Source organism: Rhea americana, unplaced genomic scaffold (genome assembly GCF_003343005.1).
Source record: "Rhea americana isolate MKP2758 unplaced genomic scaffold, rheAme1 scaffold_3, whole genome shotgun sequence".
Classification (NCBI taxonomy): Eukaryota; Metazoa; Chordata; class Aves; order Rheiformes; family Rheidae; genus Rhea; species Rhea americana.
In genome coordinates, this window is record NW_028186423.1 from 12,436,219 (window position 1) to 12,458,299 (window position 22,081).

The 22,081-nt window shown below is 37.0% G+C and overlaps 2 protein-coding genes across 2 annotated transcripts in view; both read right to left on the reverse strand.

The window, feature by feature from the left end:
- Positions 1 to 22,081, reverse strand: part of TBC1D4 (TBC1 domain family member 4) — a gene marked incomplete at its 5' end in the record, with an annotated part of 103,249 nt that overhangs the window by 75,891 nt on the left and 5,277 nt on the right. The gene's annotated exons all lie outside the window — the stretch shown is intronic.
- COMMD6 (COMM domain containing 6) overlaps positions 12,244 to 22,081 on the reverse strand; it is a 31,308-nt gene continuing 21,470 nt past the window's right edge. The window contains exon 8 of the transcript XR_014896424.1: positions 12,244 to 12,261. The gene's annotated coding sequence lies outside the window, so the exon portion shown is untranslated. The remainder of the gene's footprint in view (positions 12,262 to 22,081) is intronic.

Consider the following 22,081-nt stretch of genomic DNA (forward strand, 5'->3'; position numbering starts at 1 on the left):
TCTAAATATTTAGAGAATGTCTTCAGTAGTTTGCTTCTTCTCATTCTTCACGTCATTTACAATCTTTCTTTCATCCAATGCGGGTAAGTAGTTGGCCAGTATCTCTTCATGGCGTTAAGGTCATCAAAGTAAAATCCTTTGAAAACACTGTTTGATGCCTTTCAGTTTGTTACTTGCTTCCAATTTCAATCCAAAGTCTCGCTCACTCACACTGTACAAACAAACTCATTTACAAGCCCCCATTGGTGCTAAGCAATCTTACCTGGTTAGCTTGCTCCAACATGAGGCATTAAGCAAAGAATAATCTGCTGCATTGCCCCTTTATGGTAAGGGACAACAGTGAGACTGTATCAGATTTGGTACCTTCTCCCCTAAAGTCTCCAACAGCAATCACCAATTGTGGTTTTGTGGATCTTCAATCACCCTCATCCTCCCTTTGCCAAGTCTCAGGACATTACAACCACCTCAACACCACACCATCATGACACAACCCCAACCTCATGTCTGAGGCATTCTGAACCGCACAAAGTGCCTATCTTCGAACCAGTCTTCAAACGTATCTTTGAACTTCTTTGAGCTTCTCCTTGCCCAAAGACATTTGTGAAATTTTGAGAAATTGCAATCCTTTCTATCTTCAGAAATCTCTGAAGTACTAGTTGCACTGCATTGATGTCTCAGCTCTAGAAGATACATCAACACTACATTCTGCACAAGGCACATAACAACTCCTGATTTAGGCAGCACACAAATTTTTACCTATATACACAGAGGTTTGCTATGACTTTTGCATCCACCTTTGTTTTTTTCTTACTTATCCCCACCCACGCTTTTACGCAACAGAAAATGATTTTCCTTTGTTGTTGTAAATGTGGAGCCCCATCAACAGAGCTATTTCAACATAGCTATTCTGGTCAAGGCTTCCTATTAAAGGATAACTTATCTTAGAATTGCTCTCCAGAGGGGCTACTCCAGAATACTTTGTAAGTGGAACCCACATGGTAAGCTGTTCTGAAGAGTCAACTCTGCCGTTATGATCCTGAACAGTTTTACTAAGAAAACAATGCCACAAAAGTTTAGTAACAGCACTTGTGGGGGGGGAAGTAAGCATACACAATCAAGAAGTAATAGTTTTATGGCGGGGTACAGATTTTGCATTGGAGCTCCAAAACAACAAACCAAGTAGTCTCTCTCTCTCGCTCTCTCTCTCTTGCTCTCTTTTTTTTTTCACTCCCTACAGCTTCAGTCCCTTCTTTGGAGCAATAATGATTTAACTAGAAAATTCTAGGCATTGAAACATTAGTATTTATGAATTTATTCTTCACTAAAAGCTTTTAAAATTGACAAAGAGAGTCAAGATTCACTTCCTACACATGGAAAAAAAGGTTAGTTTGTATAAAGACAAAGTCTACACAGATAGGAACAAGAGACATACCACACTAAAACATCATCATTAATGACAGAAAGTTTGGGAAGATGGGGAAGAGAAAAAAAAATGGGACACCTTGCAAATCAACTGCAGAGACACTCTAGCTAACTAATAGAATCCTTAACACAGGATTCTGTTACTTAATTAAAAAGCAGCTATTAAACACATGCAGTTTCTTTGACTTTCTTCATTACTTTTCACAGCTTTATAAAGTCTGCACTTAACTACAAGATAGAAGAAAAAAAGCACAAAGAACTTACTTGTAGAAAAGGTGCTTTTCTGTACCTATTAATATATTGAAAGACACCATAAATTTCCATTTGAAACATATTTAGGAAATAAACATAGATGAACTCTTGTTTTTTGGAAATACACTACTATGCAAGCCTAACACATAATCTAGTTCTCCTCAAAAATGCTAACAAGTTGAGAAAAGCATTATGGAGGTGGAGTCGAGTTTTTACATTGAAAACACCTGATACCACATTCAAAGGCTAATATAAAATATTTACTACAGGTGGTACTTGTTTAAGATATAGACTTTTAGAAGTCATTTAATTGTTTTTTTTTCCCCCCTCCGGGGTGGGTGGGTATGTATGTATCTTAAATTTGTAAATATATATATATATGTGTGTGTATATATAAAATGTCTGTGTGTGTATATATAAATATATATGTGTGTGTGTATATATATATATATATATAAAAAAAACTATTTACTTTTGTAAGTGAAATTATTTTCAATATGTAGTGATTATAAGATAGCTAGAAAGCAATGTTCCTTAAAATTGTGTGAAAATGTATTGACATAGGACCTGCTCTTATATACCCAAATAGTGCCAGGAATAACTTTATGTTAGTAAACAAAATCTGGTTCAAGACATTTTGAAAACGTATATGCTACTACTTTCTAGTTTTAAGAATGGGAGTATATATGTGAATAATGCTTTGCATGTTTTTAAAGGCTGATTTTTATGCTACAGTCTCACAGATCTTCCTGATTTACTCTGTACTAGTTGCAAACTGTACCTGGCTAGTACTGTGTAGATGAAAGACCTATTGTGCCTGAGTTGTTTAGAGTGATGCTAACAGACCTCACTTTTTTTCCAGATTGATGAGTTTTCTTGTCTGGTATTCCTATGCTGATACCCTGACTAGCTTTTTAATTCTTCCTGACTAATACCTAGAATGCTATACTCTGTACACGTTTTTTACTAAGCTCTCCTTTACTTTATTTGGCCTTTTGAGTAATAAGTGATTCTATGCAGTAAGATATAAATCTTTACTTTTATCTGACACAAATCTGAAGACCTTCCTCCTGGAGGCACTCTTAGTGTTCACTAGAATAAAAAAAAAAATCTGCTATTCCTATTGCACAGTTTGATGCATGTGCTACAACACGAAGTTAACGTGCTACAAAGACTACTGAATGATAATGACCAAATCTCAGTGCCTTCTAAAAATCTGCCTATCAAGTTAGAATATTTCTGGTTAATTACTCACAAAAATTGTTGTGCTGTGCTTGTTAGGAAAACTTGTTTAACTTCTCTCTTTACTCCACAAAATCAGACTCTAATAATCTCTTAAATGGCTGTTTAATCTTTTCCCCCTAAGCAGTATACAATCTTTTATCAGTAGGCTCTTGTTCCATGCTCTGTTTTGGGAGTTGGTGATCACTGATCTGTATTGCTATGGTATCCCAATATCAACTCTGAAGAAATACGTAAAGCTGAACAACCATATATTTGACCATAAATTCACAGATACCAGAGCACAGAAAATTCTAGCTTGGAAAAGATTAGTATTTTTAAAACAAAACTAGTGTATTTTTATTTCCTAGATAATGGGTCAATAAAGATGATTTGGTAAGAGCTGTTTCTGTTAAAAAAAAAAAAAAAAAAAAAAGACAAAAAAAAGAAAGTGGTGTCAACTTCTGAGCATTATCAACAATGACAAATCTACAGGTTATAGAGGCAAGCCTACAAAAGTAAACACTGCTTTCTTAAACAAATCCTAATGCTGTTATGCAAGAGATTACAGATGATCAAAGTCTTGCTGTACAGAGCTTTGCCTAGAAAGACTTAAAATTGAGGATGATTTAACAGAAACTATCTGAGAAAGCTGGGGGAAAGGAAATATAAACAAAAAAATAATTTTGGATACTAAAGTGACAGAAGGTCAAACTCAGCTCTGATATTAGCTCAGATGTCCTTATCTTATAGTAATGTTTAACAGAAATAGCTCTCATTTTAGCCTTTTTTTTTAAAGAAAGAAAACTGATATGGACATTTAATTTAAAAATACTGCAATTGGTTTATAAGCTTGTTTCTAATATGACTAGCTTCAATTTTGCGAGTAGGAGAGGGAGGGACTGGTGTTTGACTGTTTCTCCATATCCAGAAGTACTTGACTGCAAAGCATCTCACATTTCAGGCTCCAGTCCTGCAATGAGTTCTGCATCTTCTTCTATATATTGTTTTATTGAGTCTAAGCAATCCCAGCCTAAGACATAAAATAAAATAAACATCTCCTTTGCTCTCACGAGAGGTCTTGTTTTTAGAACAGTGCCACTAACAGCTGTTCTAAAGCTCTGGATTTTTGATGCTCATTCAGCTTATAGTAAATTATCAGTTTAGAGATTTTTACTTTGCAAAGATTTCATTGGTTTTCAGCCACTGTAGCAACTATATGCAAGATCTGGATGCAACTGTCTATCAAACTGTACCACCTTTGCATTAGTATCTGCAAGGCCAGACTGCATACCTCAAGTCTCAGATGATTTTCCTTAAAATGCATGCTTTCTGTCAACAATAAGAACACCCATATAATTCAAATAATGCCTGTGTGAAAATAGCAGAGAGAGTTTCCTTTCTGTTACTTCAATGGCAGGCTACCTTTTTTAATGCAGCCTTTTTCTTTTTTTCTTGTTGATGGTTCTGTTAACTCAACCTAAGATTTAAAAATCAAGCTGTGTATGTTTTTGTGGATTTACTTTTCACTGAAAAGGAAAATTCTAAGAATAAACTTCTGCCTTCAGCTGCATGGTATTGTCCTGTAATTGCCAATTCTGCTTGGAGTTTCATCAGAGCCAATGAGGGCAGAACCTGCAGGTTGGATATATTTGATCTTGCTGATCTGTGAGGTAGAGCAGATCCAAGGCCTGCTGGCTATGCACAGGCCACTGAATTAGAAATATATGGACATGCTTAGTGACATACAAGAGCTTTGACAGTGCATGAGGAACACATCAGCTGATGAAGGTGTTGTTTCCTCAGCTGCTGTTTCCCAAGCAAATACCTATGCCAAAGTTGCCATTCTCTCCAATTGCTCCTCAGCTTTTTTGGATATTCATCAAGTGTGAACCCCTTAATTAAGTTAAGCCAAACTGATCATTTTTGTTTCGCAGCTGGTGTTAAAGACCTGTCTGATATGACCTCTTCAACTTAAGGTGAGATGAAGCTCTGCTGTAGTTAGGGCACAAAAGCCCAGATCCCAGCAATGTTCTACAGCAGCACCTCTGTCTAATGGCCAGGAGGTAAGAGACTTATAGTCTTCATCAAAAACAGGAAGGCTACAGATGTGTTAAAATGACAAACTATTCAGTAAAACAAGCTTGGATGGAAGGCGCTTACTCATTTAGTAGTTTTAAAGCAAAATGCATACGGTAAGTATCTTAGAGACACACAAGAACTCCAGTAAAGTACTTTGGTAAAATACAGCAAACTATAAGCCACTATAAAAGCTTTTGGTTCACTTAAAGTTAAGAAATATCACCATCTTTTGTAGATAAATGTCTGGATTTCTATTAATCTATTGCTTTCTTGTGGAGAGGCTCAGCTAGTAGGCCAATGTGAACAGTCCTTCGATGTCTGATGCGGACAGCCCTTACTGCTCTCCCCTCTTCAGGTGTTCCAGGGTTGTTTTTTGCATTGTCTGCTGCTATTCTAGCTGTTCTGTAACACACGCCTTCTCTCCCTACAATTCAGTTTCTCCCTGCGACACATTAGCATTTATTTTAAAAGCACTATAATAGATACTTAATTTTAAAAATTTTTAAAAAATCTTAAAAACAAAAAAAAAAGCGCTGAACGATACTATTTCTTGATTGTTTTGCCTTACGTTTTTCTCCAATTCTCATAGAAACATTATCTTGCTTTTTCTGTGCTTTTTTGTGTGGCAACTAGCAAAATGCATGCTTTTGTTGTTTTGCCATTATTCAGTTAAGGCTATTGAACTGTATTACAAAACATACTAGCTAGCTAATCTGAGAGTTACTGTTTAGCATTTTTAATCTAGGAGGAGAAATGCTTTGATGAATGTTTTCTAGATGACAGAGACTAAGAACACATCTGCAGTCACAGAAAGGGAGATTTCAAGAAATCTTAAATTGCAATTCATACCACATGTAATAATCTGCAAATCCATATTCTTCAACAAATGTGCATATTTGCTAACATTTTCTCTAACCACATTACTTTAATACTTACTGTCAAAACTAGTTCTGTGTAACCATCAACTATGGCATAATTTACCTGATGCACTATCTTTTCCAGGAAGGAAACAACAACACTATGATATTGCTTAAAAGTATCATGTGTCATTTTGCAGTTGTCTTCCAACTAGAACTTAAATTGCAGTATAACTAAATATAGAAGCAGATGCGGTATAAATAACTTCAGATGAATAACTATAATAGAAACATTTTCATGGTTTATCTTTATTTTATATGGCTTTAGTTTTAAAAATTTCAAGCCATTGTTCAATGCATTTAGCTGATGCGATGCCTTCAACCTGCTTGGGAATCTTTCTGATGGTCCTTAAACAAACAAAATGAAGTTGAGCAACTAAGAGAAATGATTGGAGAAATGCATCTAAACTAGCTATTTAAGGCCTAGATCCCAATGTTGTAGTAGTGCAACTAACATCAGTGTTAAAGAAGACTTAATTTCTGATAAGACTTTGGAGGAAGTCTTAAATAACTGGACTCTTTCCCTTTGGTCAATATACGACAGCTTAAATTACACACAAATTGAAACTCCATAACCATCAGTCTACTGACAATTAGAAATATTAGATACTTTAAAATAGAGAGATAGCCTTTCAGACTTTATTTTCACTGGAATAGGGTTCAAAGCGGAGAGAGCATAATGATGCTTGACATTTTTTTCCCAAAGTGAAGAGGTGATGGCTCTCCAAAGGTATTTTTCTTGTAAAATCCGTATGGATATTTCTAACTCCTCTAAAGGAGGAGAAGCATATAGGTTGTTATAGGAAAATATTCAAATATATATTTCAATTTATGACTTATTTTTAAGAAATTTTTTAAAGTTTAATTAACCTAGTATTTTCTAGATTAATAAATATTTCCATCAGCTAGAATGTTTACTTGGGCTTACCCACTAAAAGTACAAAAAATGGAAAAACGACTTTATCAGCACAGGATGTTTATTCTTGATTAACTTTCTACAAAGATGTTAATCTTTAATTAATTAGAAATAGTTCTTGCATAGCGCAATACTTTTTCACGGTGCCTGGAGGTTATGTTCTATAAAAATATTCTGGTATTCCTAAAAAATACTTAAAGTACTGTATTCTCATAGGAACCCTGAAAATGAAGGTGCTACACAGTCAACCTTGAACCACTGCACCAAAGATGATGACAGCAGGAGGTATTTCAGAGGAGATGCAACTGATTAAAGTGATAATACATGCAACTTTTTTGTAACCAGTTGTAACATATGATTGATGGCATAAAGAAACATGTCATGAATTCTCTTATTCTGACTCACTACCCTGAAGACAGGACTAATGCTTGGGGGACTGGTGTAAGCTCCAGCTGATTGAAAGATCTGGGAATTAGCTTGGATCTCTCCTTGCTGGGAATCAGGGAGTGGCTGGTTGCCAAACATCTGCTTTCAAAAGCAGGCGGAAAGTAGAAAAAAATCTTCCGATAAGAAAGTAATTCTAATTTTTGAGGAGAAGGGATTTATTTTGGTATGCCTGGTTTCCAAAGACAAATTCTGACTCTTTTCCTTTAACACACAACAAGATAATAGTGGCTAAGTCAAATCTGTGAGATGGGTTCATTCCATGGGCCCTCTGAAGTCCAAGTCTAGCTAATCTTTCAGATGCTGGTATCTACTGGTACAGCTCTCCTCCTGCCCTGGGAGCTTTACATTTAGTGAAAGAAAAAGATGTAGGAGTTGAAGGGAGTGATGTGGACCTTGTGCCAACACATAGCCAGAATATCCCATAATAATGAGCTTCGAAACATTCCTGAGTCTCCCATATTAAAAATACTAACAGAGAACCAGTATGTTTTTTGGACATCAAGAAATAATCTCTATGGATTTGTCCTTATGAAGACAAACCTCTCACCCACCTTCCATCTGAAAACTAGGTGGCCTCAATCGTGCAGCTTATTATGCAAGACAGTAATTTTACTTAATTTATGCAAACGCTATAGAAAGGTTGTCTCAAACAACTGAAATAGACCGGGATTCTTCTGGGTGTGTAAAGCAATCTCCCACAAACATTTCCTTTCTGCTGAAATCCTAATTCAAATGATGTGCTGATAAATCACTATTGCTCACTCAACTGTTCTAATCATGTTGTCTAGTCAAAAGGTTTCTAAACCAGATCAGAGCTATAGGCACCTTAGAGGATGAAACATGTTGCATCTCTTCATAGCCCACAGTTCTGGTGTGTGCGCGCGCGCGCACACACACACACACACATACATACATAGATACATACATACATACATACATATATACTTAAGCTGAGACAGAAATGAGGCTCTTGATAATTTTATTCACAGCTGATGGAAAGATTCTGGCTGCGTGGGTGAGGATGTGGGCTTTTTGCAACGTAGGATGCTGGCAGGATGCAAGACAACATGCCACGCTATCTTGCCGTAATGGTGTGCATTCTATAGTACAATTTAGACATTTTTCAAAAATTACGAAATTTGAAGAACCATCCTCCATCATACCTATATCATGTTTTCATACAACACTTACTCTTTGTACCATTATGTCAAAAAAATCAGTCAATCATTCTATCTCTGTGAGTTGTTTTTATTTCCAAACTTTTCACTTGTTTTCATCTAGTTAGATTAAGTTTTTAATTATTTTAACATGTAATTCATCTGGAACTTTAAAGGACTACCCTTTCCATGACATCAGGGGAATTACATAATATTCTTGGATCCAGATGTTTATGGCTAAGCCAATAAATGTAATTACTTCCCAGTTTAACTCTGACCTGAAAAGCAGCGCGCTCTATATATTACAAAATAAGCGAGAGGACTCTCTTACTTTGTAATGCAGTCCCAGCACCACCATGATAGGAAGATGCTTTGTTGTCTGTTGTTTGTTTAGAAATAAGATCAGAGACACTGGGCGAGGGGATCACCCACTTCACTACCATCTTCTGTCCTTCCTGAAGATGGGCTCACATAAACATCTCCATTTTTAGAGCCTCTCCTACTCCAAAGGTTGCTCCCTAAGTCTTCTGGCTGGTCTCTCAGGCCATTTGGAGTGAAGCTACGAGGCTCCTGTGCTTAAAACACCACGGCATACAGTAGTTGCTCAAAATGTCAGAAATCACAAAATTCTTGCCTTAAAAAAAATGAACAGAAATAATGTTTCTAAAGAGATAAATGTGAGCAGTACTAGAACTTCACTGCTTGCAGGAAGCTGAATGTCTTTTAAGTGAAAAAGCAGGGTGAGTTTTCTGCCTGCCTTGTTTTCACATTTGGGCAGTATCCTCCCACATCTGCTGACAGTCAGTGAAATGGGAGCAGATTCCTCTTTCCCGTATCTGAGAACGTACGCCAGATCTTCCTGGCTTGATCAGGGTAAACTGCCATCTACATCTCTCTCTCTCTCTCTCTGAAAAATAGCTTCAAAAATCTGGGCGCTGATGAGAGGCTAAAAAGACAAGTTATCTCTCTTCTAATTTGCCTCACTCTCTCTATATAGGTCCCTCTTTCATTTAACATTCATATTTTAAATGAGCTGAAACTATATCCCTGTCTATTTAACCTGTATCCATAGGATGATCATTCCTCTATGGAAGAATATAGCTTTTTAATGATTTTTCCTTCTCAGTAGCATTTCAAACACTAATTTATCATTCTGTATTAGACTTGTAAGCACTAGTCATCTAGAAGGGAAAGATATGATCTCTTATTAATAAGTATTTGCATAAGATCAGAATTGGAGATGGAAATCTTTGTCTAATACTCCAAGTAACACCAGGAAATAGCAGGACTTAAATTTCTAAACCTTTCAAAACACTGTCTCTTCTATCATAACCTCAAGAACAAAATGGAAACATTATGTTAAATTTAAATGTTTTAAACATACATAACTGCTCATTTTCATATACTCATGTTTGAGACTAATTCATAATAAATTTGACTTCATTCTTTTTCATATTTGTCATAAAATTGCCATCACTTCTGAATTGAAAATGTTTTACAGAAAAAGGCTTTTTTTTTTCCTTCCTAAGAAGTAGATGACACATTCCCATCTAGTTCCCCAAGAACAAGATGACACATTTGATAATTTAAAGTACTTAAAGTGCTCTGCAAATTGTTCTCAATATTGCCCAGATAAACTAATTCACACCTGCTGAGCTTTACTCAAGTGAGTAAACCCAGTGAACTCCAGGGAGGAAGAGAACCTTTTCTTCAACTTGGCTCTTACGAAAATTCCTGATCTATGTTTTTGGTATCAATGTTATACACATTCTGTGGAAGAGCATCACCTTGGATTGTTTTTATTTTAAAACTATTGGTTGGAAAGACTACTTGTGTTCAAAGAAATAAAAGGATGCTCAAATTAGCCTATAGTTCATGCTATAAGGCTCTGATTTTCAATCACTACTTTGCCAAGCTTTCTGGGCTGACATCTTCAAGGGAGTTCAGTCATAAGCAAGAAAACAAAATATGTATTTTCTTTGTTTTGTGGCTCCTGTTGAGCCTCACTGCAAATGACTCCTTCAAGGCATTTGGATACTCAGATTTTTCAATTTGGCCTTTATATACAGTTCCTAATTTTTGTCTCCATCAAAATCTATCCAAATTATAAGTCTCTGCAAAATGTTGGGTACCATGTGTTCAGTAATAAATATATCAAAGTTGTTGGATTCCCTGGATTGTAACCAGACTCCAAAAATACTCTAACCCAAAGTTTAGATGTTTCTACCTGAAATAAGAATGCAAAGTTGAAATGGAACATGCCAGGGTCAGGTAGCTGCCTCAAGAGCTTACAATCCCAAGAGTGACTTTCCAGTTGTGTCTATGAGAAAGTGTCTGATTTGAGTGCTGCAGGGACAAGATCTGAACCAAAAAAGGCAGAGAGAGAGATACAAAGTGGGAGACAGAGCAAGATGGGTAGAAAGAAGGTATGAATAAAGAGCAAGAAACGGAAAGATGTGGGATGCATGAGACAGGGATGGAGAGACAAAGGAGACTGAAATCAGTTATACAGTGAGGCTGAAAGTCCACAGACACAGAGAAAACAAGGTAAAAGCAAGCAACAGAGATTGGCGAGGATCAGTGACTGCCAGTACAGGAAGACTGACAAAAACACAGAGATCAGAAAAAGATCCAGGAAGCAAGAGTCACTCACTCTTGGATCACGCTCATTCTTGAGTGCGAATGAGCATAGGAAATGCAAGCGGCAGAAGCCTGACACTGGGAAGGTGTTGTGAAGGCAAAGGAACAGTATTGAGCAAAGACGAGCTAGAAGCAGAATGTGTTATGTGATAAGGAGCGGAGTTTTGTACTGCTATAATTTTTCCTTCAGCATCTGATATGTTTTCTCTCAGCAAACATCTGGGCAAAAGTTATCAAAACATCTTTTTTCTCTGGTACTGGAGGATGAGTCTTCTACTGCCATCAGTTAGCCAAATAGCTCAAAAGGAATAGAGGTCTGGAGTAGATAGGGTGAAGTTTTTGACAATCTGTGTAGGCATCAGCTTTTTCTTCCATGAAACTCTGGTAGGATTTTTCCTAGTTTGCTGTTTCCAAGAGGTGACATTTACAAAAAGACACATATAATAACTACCTAGCTCCCAAAGTTAGCATTCAAGACAGTACACTGCTTCCGCAATTGTACTGGACTGGATTTAGTGTAAAAGTATTATGATTGGGATAGGTAGTTAAATACTAATACTTTTTTCTCTGCAAGACTCCTGGCTCATTCACATAAGAGGATGGGCAAGATCTGAGAACGAGAATTACAGGGGCAAACAATGTTTGCAGTAAATGGCCTAAGGACTGGAAAACAGAAAGAAAAAATGACTTTGTAGTTACAGAAGTTGTGGTATATGAGATTCTCACAGTGGTCTTCTGCAGTGCTAGACAAAAACACTTGAACTTTTCCTAAGTCTCCAACATTTGTTTGCTTCTCAGATTTCAAATGTCTGATTTAAGATCCTGAGGTTTGATTAGCTGGAAGGCTGGGTATTACAGCTGGAACAGAATTCAGTATAAGCTCTGGGTATATAAATTATTTTGACATGATGGTTCCAAAACGCCTTCAACTGAGTACTGAAGCAATAGATATTTTTATTCTGTTGAAAATTCCCCACTGTAAAATTAAAATACCTCATCCTTTCTCTTGCAACTGTGAAAATAAACTTAATAATGCTTTGTAAAACACTCAGATGCTGTAGCAATATGTATTCAGAACACTCTTTGAAGTAAGTCAATGTATAATATGTTTGGTAAACACTTTACACTTGGTAAAAACAATAAGCATACAAGAAACTGTGTCTAGGTTATTTCTACACATGATGTCTTCTGTCATCCACTGGGGCTCCTGCAATCAAAAGAAGGACTTTAAGAGTGCTAACCTCACCATCAATGTCTATGGCATACTTCTAGTAAAACTACTTTTTCAATGGACCCCCCCAGTCAAAATGCCATATAAGACTGTATTCTACTAAAGAAAAGATTTAGGTGAAAAGAACAACATTAGGCTCATCAGTCCCCGAGTCTTTGGTAAATCAAGTAACAGCATTTCTTTCTTTGAATAGTTTTGTAATTAAAGTCAAAACTTGATAATGAAGTGAAAAACACCTGCAGGGAGAGAATAGGTGACACTCTAGATATATTCCTATTAAAATAAGTTCTAAAACAGCTGACAAGTAAGCAAAATAACCTTAGAACTCTCTGTAAAAGTTAAAATAGATGATAAAACTTGAAAACATCTAGTAGCCTTCACATGGAAATGAGACCTCAGCCCTGTGTTCTTCAGATTAACTCTCTGAATCAAACTCTGGGCTTAGAGCTTATTTCTGGAAAATTTATGTACATGAACAAATTCACTGCTAGACTTATGCAAGACCATCTGAGAGAGTGGGCCTTTAGAAATGAATTTTGAAAAAGCTGTCACTTCTAAGTATATAAGCGTATAAATATTACCAAAATAACAGAGTTCTGCACAACAACTGGCTTCTTTAATGTCAGCACAGCTGTAACACAGGGTAACTCTGTCCCATATTAAATCTGAAACTGAAGCTCAGAACAGACTACAGGACTGCAAGGTCACAGAGAAAGGTTATTCCTAAAATGCAAGTTCTCATCCAGTGCATTCAGACTTTTTATACTGCATTATAGTTAGATATAAGACAAGAGTTTCTTGTCTCTTCAACAAGAATCAGGAATGCTCTTTGATATCATGTTCACTAGAACATAGTAACAAGTTTTAGAAATGCAAGTTTTATGCTTTTAAATTTAAATCTCTTACAGCCTTAAACAGTAATATCTTTACTGTTCATTTACATATTTGAACAGTCTAAGGATTTGGTTTCCTCGCAGAATGTAAGGTGAACAGTCCTGTTTGTTACCAGTACATAGTAACCATTCTACAACACAGGTGCATTTGATGGAAACCATTATGCTACAATTTCCAGCAGGGAAAAGCTCGGGAGAGCTGCAGTGACCACTTATCAAATAGCAAACTTGAATTTTGACCAAGTCTTAAATGTCAGGTGAAATGAAGTTAAATAACCTGAAATGGCACACATGATCCCTGCTGCATGTTTTCAGCAGGAAATTTAGATCACTAGGTTATAGGATAGGAACTATTTGCAAAATATTGAGTTAGACATTTTAAGAAGATCATTCCCACAAAAATTGGGACTATGTTTGTCAAAAGGGGACACATTTTGTTTAAAGCAGCCATCAGCTCACATTTGCAGATTCCTTCATATGAAGCTGCGTAACAAGCCAGAAAAAAAACCCGTACACAAAGTTATGCTTGATAAGGCTTAAATTGCATTACAAGGTCTAGATGATTGATGCATTTATTTTTGCAAGGTGTGGAAGTTCCTAATATGAGGCATGATGCCCAAGAAGGCATTTGGGTTGTTACTTAGTTTGTAAAGTTGCAATGCTACATCGGTAAGCAAACTAGCAATCTGACCCTGTTTGTTTTTAGAAATACTGTGATTCAAGTGGTGGAAGGAATATATTTGCCAGTGTCAATGGCTAATTACTCAGGAGTTTAGGCATCCATGCAGCACATGCTGGAAACTTCCTCGCCTTCTGAGCTGCAGCCCGACGTTCATCAGGCAGAGAACAAGGACTCCCTAATGGGGAAGGAAGGGAGGAGAGCAGAGGATTTGCTCCATCCCTCTGCTCTGACCTTCACCCATATCAACATACCTGCCTCCAAAATGCAATTGTACACCAAAATTTTGTGATACACACTCCCAGCTACCTATGAACTTGCCTATTTCTTTAAGAACAGTGAAAGAAGAGAAGGCTCATTAAAAACACCTTTTTCCACGATGTACTGGGGTAGAAACTTGTGAGACATTCTTTATACTGAGTTTGGGGTCTGCTGGCTTGAAAATTACATTTGGGAGCTGAAATGCACAGCTATTATTAAAGAAGGTACAAGTGTTCTTCAAATCAGACTTCAAGCAGCATCGTACGTATGAAAATATTGAATTGATAGTTACCAGAATGCCTATCATTAGAAGTTAAATATGCTTTAAAACCTCTTCATTAACTAATCTATGAAAAGCTTCTTCCAATAGAGATGATGTTCAAAGAACATAAACTGAATTATATCAATTTTTGAAGGGATTAATCTTACATAGTTGTAGGGACAGCATTCTCTGAGGCTCATATTAAACACATTTAAACCTCATTAGATACATAAAAGATCAGCACAGTGACCTACAAAATAGCTTTGTATTACATTAAGATGCAAGGAAATATTAGTCAAGACGCTTTCAAGAATAGATGTTAAGTTTATAGTTTGATGCATGAACCATAACTGAATTAACAGTAAAAGAAAGTGTCCTCTGGTACTACTTCTGGTGGATTCATATGGAAGATTAAATTAGAAATCCCTGATTAGCTCAATGTCACGAATACGTTTGCACATTTAAAAGGTTGTGCCATTAGAGAATGTTGCTGAACCAATTACATGTTTTAAAGATTAATGTACGCTTATCTGGAGTTTACTTTTTCCACAGCAGTTCTTGCTGGGCTCAAGTTTACTTTGCTCTTACCCAGGCAATCTACCAGCTGTAGTTGCAGCTGTGCAGTAACTAGCATCCTTCAGCAGCAGTCTGTCTCGGGAGTGACTATAAATGACTCAGCTGCCCATATAATGCTTCAGGAGTGACTTTGCTAACAGTAAAGCCTTTTATCACGTGACACTATATTTCTTTTCTCCACACTGACGTTTGTTATTACCTATACCTTGCCTTGGAAGCACAATACGGCTGGCCTGAGCTTGAAGGAAGCTAACCTTCACCTGGTATTGACTTAAAGTTAAGCGTTGGTACTTCAAAGACAAAATAACTTTGAGTAAGTATGAACATTAGAACAGCTCTATTAAAATCAAAAGTCTCAAGCATGTATATTTCATTTTTAGACAAAATTGACTGTTCAGAATATTATTCTGTAAATAGCTGTTATTAGAGTATAGATTAAAAAGGAGGTTACTGAGTAAAAATAAATAAATAAGGGGGRGAGAGAGGGAGAGGGAGAAGCTAGTCCTGGTGTTTTTAAAATGTGGAATTTGGTATCAGGAATAAGAAAAGCAGTAATTCAAAATTTTTATAATCCTGATAGCTTCTAGAAGACACAACCACAAACCTAGCCTTTATCATTTTGTAGGTTGTTCTAATTTCTGTATCAGATTCCTCATTACTCTTACATTGCCATTCCTAACCTTGATGTCACTGGATTCATCCATAGGCACCAACTACAGAAAGCGTCCCGTTAAGAAATGCATTCCTCCAAGGTACACTCCTGGCACATRCAGCAAATAAGGTCAGCAAATCTACATACCACCAAACACTGTTATGGTTTCTGCAAGACTCCTAATGACAGTACCATCATGTACCAAATCTGAATTAGAAGTCTGCCACATCCTTAGTATTTACCTGCTTATTAAATTGAGCTCATATTTCAACACTTTAATAGGAACAGTCCCACACTTCTAGTAACTAGTGGCCTTAATAGAAAACATTTTGTAATTTTGCCTGAATAACTACTGCAAATGGTTTCTCATGCAAGAGCAGGACTCTTAGAGCAGGACCAAGGTCTTAAGCTGTTGACTGAACAGTCCTCTGAAACCAACCCAGAGCAGTTAAGCCCAAGATGAAAGCATGAAGCGTGTCCTGCATAGTTTCAAGCAGAGCTCGTGTGGGTACATAACACCAGCCCTTTCAGGGGCAATGATCCATTACAATTTATGTACGTTGTTCTCTGTGACATGGAGAGGCCACGGGGCCACAGTACATGCCAGTGAATTAAGTTACTTCTGTAACAAGATACCATTATTCCCGTAAAAGTGGCCCAGTGTAGGGTAGGAAGGAAATATTGTCTATATATTACACAGGTAAAAGACTTACTTATAAATGATGGAAAGAAGATCATGCAGAAATAAAATCTGAACTTTCTGTAAAGAAGTTTTGGTGGTCCTGAGTTTAAACCCTATTTTATGTGGTATTACTTCAGGCAGTAATCCARTCCAGTTCAAAGGCATTAAACAAACATGAGAGCGCTTCAAATCCTTGCTCAGAAGGCTAAAATATATGGCGAAGTTAAGCACTTTTACGAATGTGTTTTTATATTATTAGGTGTAAACTAGTATGTCCATGGCTCTGTAGACATGCATGAGCTAGGTGCTGTGCTTGCACGTGGACGGTAGCCATCTGCGGGATTCAGCAGGTTATTCTGAGCTTCCCACGGAGCTACAGCAAGAATTTCAAAATCAGCAAAATGAGTATCACAGCCTGTGATGGGTTTTCAGGTGATTATGGACCATGCATACAAAATCTAGTAATACAACTGCAAAGCGTAACAGAATTAATTGTTACATAATAAATATTATAGGCTGGGGTGCAGTGGCAAAAAAAAATATCAGCATTGTCATGTTTCACTCTGATATTTTTCTTCAACTTCAAACTGAGCATGATGGAAAAGTTTATGCTCTACCAGTTTTATAATGAGATTCATCAAGATGCATCATCAGGTGCCTGGTATGTAGTTAACATCAGCATACAAATCCCTGGCTTGCCTGAGGAAGGTGCTTCTAAAAGTAACAGAATTCAGCCGAAGTAACCACTCTGYTGTACCATAAAGAGCCTTCCTCTTTCAGAAATCAAGTATTAATCATCATCTCAAAATCTGACCTCTTTATAATGGTCAGGTAAGAACTCAAAACAGAAACATGTCAAAYAACTAGTCACATCTGAAAAAATTTAGACTCAGATAAGAAATAATGCGTCAGTAAGATTAAACTTCTATTGAGTAATTAAAAAAAAGTTAAATAAAAAAATACTGATCCAGAAATACTTAAAAAGAATTGATTAAATTCTAACCTATTACTACCTTTTGAAGGATTTAACATTCCAATCTCCAAAAACTTACACTGAGGTATGCTTATGTGCCTTTCAAATTCCCATACAACAACAGCAGAAAACAGCAAGACCATGATATTAAGTAGAAGAGCTGAAATGCAGAACAGTGGCTGAATATGTGGAAGCAAAATGCATGGTTATATAAAGAAAYACTAGGCTCCTTAATGTAGCATTCAGGGCTGGTTTCCACATTTGTCACACTCCTGAACGTGATGCTGTACATTTTAAGAACAACCTGGAGACTGAACAAAGCAAAAAATAGTTAACATTCATATGCATCTATTGACAAGTTCTTCATAATTTGTTATGTATCATTATTTTGTGGTGGTTTCGCAGAGAGAAGGTCACTTTAGAGGAAACACACTTAGTCTGTAAACTTCATCCCTCCAAACGGCAGACCTTATTTTTAGATCTCCCTTGCACTATACAGACAGGGAATCTTAAGCACAGGGAGGCTTCGTGCCAGGATGCAAACCCACTCCTTCTGAGCTGGCTTTAATCACTTTGCCTTGCTCCCACTCTGTCATGTTTAGGTCAGCGAATTTCCTCAAAACTAAATCTGAATACATGCACACATATACCACGGATATTTTGGGTATGCTTCTTCATGAATAATTCAGATAAAATATGATGTGTTGCTCTTACTGAAAAGCCCACTTGATTTTCTATTTTGGCAAGGTTCGCCCAAAGTAGCGCTACTGAAGAACAGCCAAGCCCTTGCCTCTATTTATAATGCAGTTGGCTTACAAAATAGTTTGTAAAGAAGATCCACTTTTTATGTGGATCCTGCAGCCCTGATGCACAAAAAAAACCTAAGTGACTCTCAMTGAGCATAACCACAAAGTCAGGCCAGAAGCATTTTCTAAAAAACGCAGACTTGTTTAAAATCTTCCTCCTTTAGAAAACAAAGTCTGGTACRCATAGCTAAACCAGGAAGCCAAATCTTATGCACTGAAAGATAATGTTTTAAGAGCAGTATTTTCCACCCGAAAGCTCCCCTGCAAGATCCTATCAGAKCTGCAACTTAGAGCAAGATGTTATTACCTTAAATTACTGTTTTCTGTTTTGTTTTTTTCAAGCACTGCTACACTTCCTTGTGTGGGAATTTATATCCTCAACTGCTCAGATTGCCGCTGAAGTACCATGACACTAAGTGCAGTCTGGCATTTGTCACCACAAGTGGTAGCACTCCATATACGTGCTAACTTCTCTTTCTAATCTTCATACTCACAGTAATGAATCTCCCCCCTCAGACTACTGAAGCCCTAACCCTGCGCGCCGTGACAGAGCTAAGGCAGGCAGGCAGTACAGRGCTTTACGTGTACTGCAGTCTGCCGCTGCAGCTCCACTCCAAGGTCTGAGGCAAGGTCTTTACATCAGCCGTACRTCAACTTTCAGCACACAGCATAACTCGAATTTGTGTGCTGTTTTGTTTCTACACTTCCAACTGAGCAGCCCTCAAGGAAGCAAGCAGTTCCCCTCTAGCAAATACAGCTGCTAAATATGTACTACTTTGACTTCASTTTTTATTTAGAAATTCTACCGTAACTTGGGAGCAAGTTTTACGCATAATCAAACCAAAGACAGAAGCAAGCTAGAAGATAGTAAAAATATTTTTAAATGAGTTAGCATTAGCATAAAAGACATGTCTAGTCTTCTCTGTTACTGCCTATTTATTCTAGTTTAGAGATGCTCAAGAACCCACAGACCACTAACTATTCCCAAAGTTCCCGGGGCATTTCTTTTTTTACTGAACATAACAGGAAACCCATGTCAGCGTCACAGAGTACACGAAATATATTTAACATCAGCATTCTGAAAAATAAAATAAATATTTATTAGCCTTGCTAGGAAAAACAAAGTTGTGAACAATCTGAAAGGCAGTCACTGCTATGCCCCAGAGGATAATATTGCTACTTCCCACAACATATTTGAGATGCATCACAGATCTCTAAACAGCACTGCACAGCTCTACACACTCTTGCCAAGAATAATGAAATAAAATATACTTCCAGGCATTTTAACTGATCAAGCTGCCTGTTAAGGTTTATCAACATGCAAAAACTAACTGCATGACTGAAATGTACTTTATTTAATGGGAGGGAGGGAAAACCACAGTGTCAGGGATGGAGGAGTAGGGGAAACGGCRTATTTTTTATTTGGTATTGGTTTTATCTTATCTAATAGCTTCTACAAGTCTTTTCACATGGCCTTAGAACAAGGATCTTCTCTCAYGTTTGCACTTCAAAATTAATTTAATCCTTCAGAAAAGCATCAAATGCCTTGGACTATAGAATCTTACTTATCCTCAGTGGTTTCGGAGAGGCAGAACAAGAAAAATCTTACCATATTACCCTTCCAAATTTCTGAAACAATCACTTTAAAGGTTTAGCTAATTGCGATGAGATAAAATGAAAAGTCCTCCTCCCTCTTTCTTTTTAAAGGAAATTATTGGTTCTGTGAGAAAGCAACTAGATTTGACTGAAAGGAAGACAACTCACTATTATGAGTAACTTACAAAGTCAGGAAGCATTCTTTAATATATAAAATTCCTCCAAAACACTACCCAGAATTTCAAAATGGAATAAAGAGGTCAACAGTCCATTTTTTTTAAAAAAAAATGCTCTTTCTGTAGTTGTTCAATTGAAATATTTTACTTCTCTTGCAGAGAATTCAAATTGAAGAGAATTGTAATGCATCCAGGTAATTGCGCCCTAGTTCATGACATCTTTCAGAAACTGAACAGAAAACTAGAAATTTAAAATCTGTTTTAAATGTAATTACTGTATGTCACCTATAGAGTCTGAACCGTCATCAGAGTATGACAAGTTTTGAAGTACACATCTTAGTTTTTGTCTTTAGTAATTAAAAACAGGTAGAAAGCAGCAAATCTATGTTTATGTACTGCAGCTAAAGTCCAACACAACATTTCACTTCAGGTACGCGAAAGAAGACCTAGAGACCTTGTTTGTCGTGGTTTTCCTCTTCTGCTCAGGACAGTCACTGGCCAGAGGRCAGAGGAAATCCCACCAGCACCATGTGCTCCAGAAGAGAACCCAGTTAATCAGCTTACTACTGAAAGGGATGGAGAGAAATAGTGGGATAGCTTAAGTAGGCTTCACTTCAAACAGCAGGAAATAAAACTCCTCTGCTCAGCAGTATCTGAGCTGCAGAAAGGTACAGGTAAGGGAGCGTAGCTTTGGACGCCAATAAACGTTGTGCTGGGAAAGCACGAGTGTGTTYGGAATGAAGCCTGGCTGGTTTTTTCAAGCCCTGAAAACATGCAAAAGTAAAAGAGTTACAACTCAACCTTATACTYTAATTTGGGCTACAGTCAGCCCTTGAGGGTGTCTGCATGCAGGTTTTTTTTTTTTTGCATTAGTGGTATTTCACTTTATTTTGGAATCCATGTTATTGCACATGCTCTCCATGTACCTATTTGTGTCAGCACGTAACATAATTCTTAAACAGGATCTGTGTTTTTCTGCTCTGTATAGATAAGACATTGCAGTCTGTCATGTTACTTGCCTCATTTTGCCTACTGCTTTAAGATAGTTGTCAGACTGCCCTCAAACACTACATTACTTGTGACCCATAAAAGACTTCCTGTAGGTCTGGCCCTTTTACCCAGTGTTTTCTTTATGGTCTATAAAGATATATCAGAACAATACAGAAAGTGAAGGTAGATGATACCACAATTTACATATGAGACAAATGGAAAAAAGCCATCACACAAATTCTTATCTKTTTTCCCCCTGTCTGTAACTTGAAAGAGTGGCTGAAACCATAAAAAACACAAAAGCAGGTGGCAGAGCAGAGCTGGTGCCACAAGGGGACAATGCCAACATGCTGCAAATTCTGCGTGACCTACAGGCCAAACAGCRACCTCCAATCAGCCTCTGAAATTCACTGCAGAATTCACCTTGTTACCTCACAGAAACCAAAGATGACCAGGGAGTTCCCCGTAAATTGGAAAAAATGCAAAGAAGGGTGGTCTGTATACCTTAAATGCTATACCAGCCCCTTGTAAAGGGGAGGAATAGGTGCAAGTCAGTCATGCTGCTATGCTGCAAGGGTTGCTTAGAAATTAAATTTTTGTAGTGTTCACTTCTATGAACACTAACCTCAAGCATTTTAATCTGAGATTTTTATCAACCCCAAGAAATAGACTCTCCTCAGCACTAAGACATGCATAAACTAGCTAAACTTTTTGGAAGATTAATTTTCTTTTCTTAAAGCAACTGCATCACCATTTGAAAGACAGGAAAGAAAAACATACAAATCTTCATCTGCGAAAGAGGAGGCTTGATTTTGTGCACATAGGCTAAAATATTCAAGCTCTTCTCTTTAGATCTGATAGCCTTATTTTCTGGCTTTGCATCACCTACAACCACTCTTAARCAAGCATGTATCATCTCATATATTTATCATTTCATACTTTATTTTGTCCTTCTGAAAATACCATCTTCAGTGATGTGCTTTCCATTCCCAAAATAATGAGATTTTTTCAGGAACTGCAAAAGAAAAAATTAATGAATTCCTCCTAAGCATACAGTAGAGAAAAGGCTAAATAGCAGAAGCTACTGAAGAAGTTTAATGTTTTCATTATTTCTTCTATTCGAGACTCAGTGAAAAACTATAATGGACTAGATTTTTAAAAATTATTTCTTCTATTCGAGACTCAGTGAAAAACTATAATGGACTAGATTTTTAAAATTGGAATTTAAAGATAGCTTCACAATCCTAAAA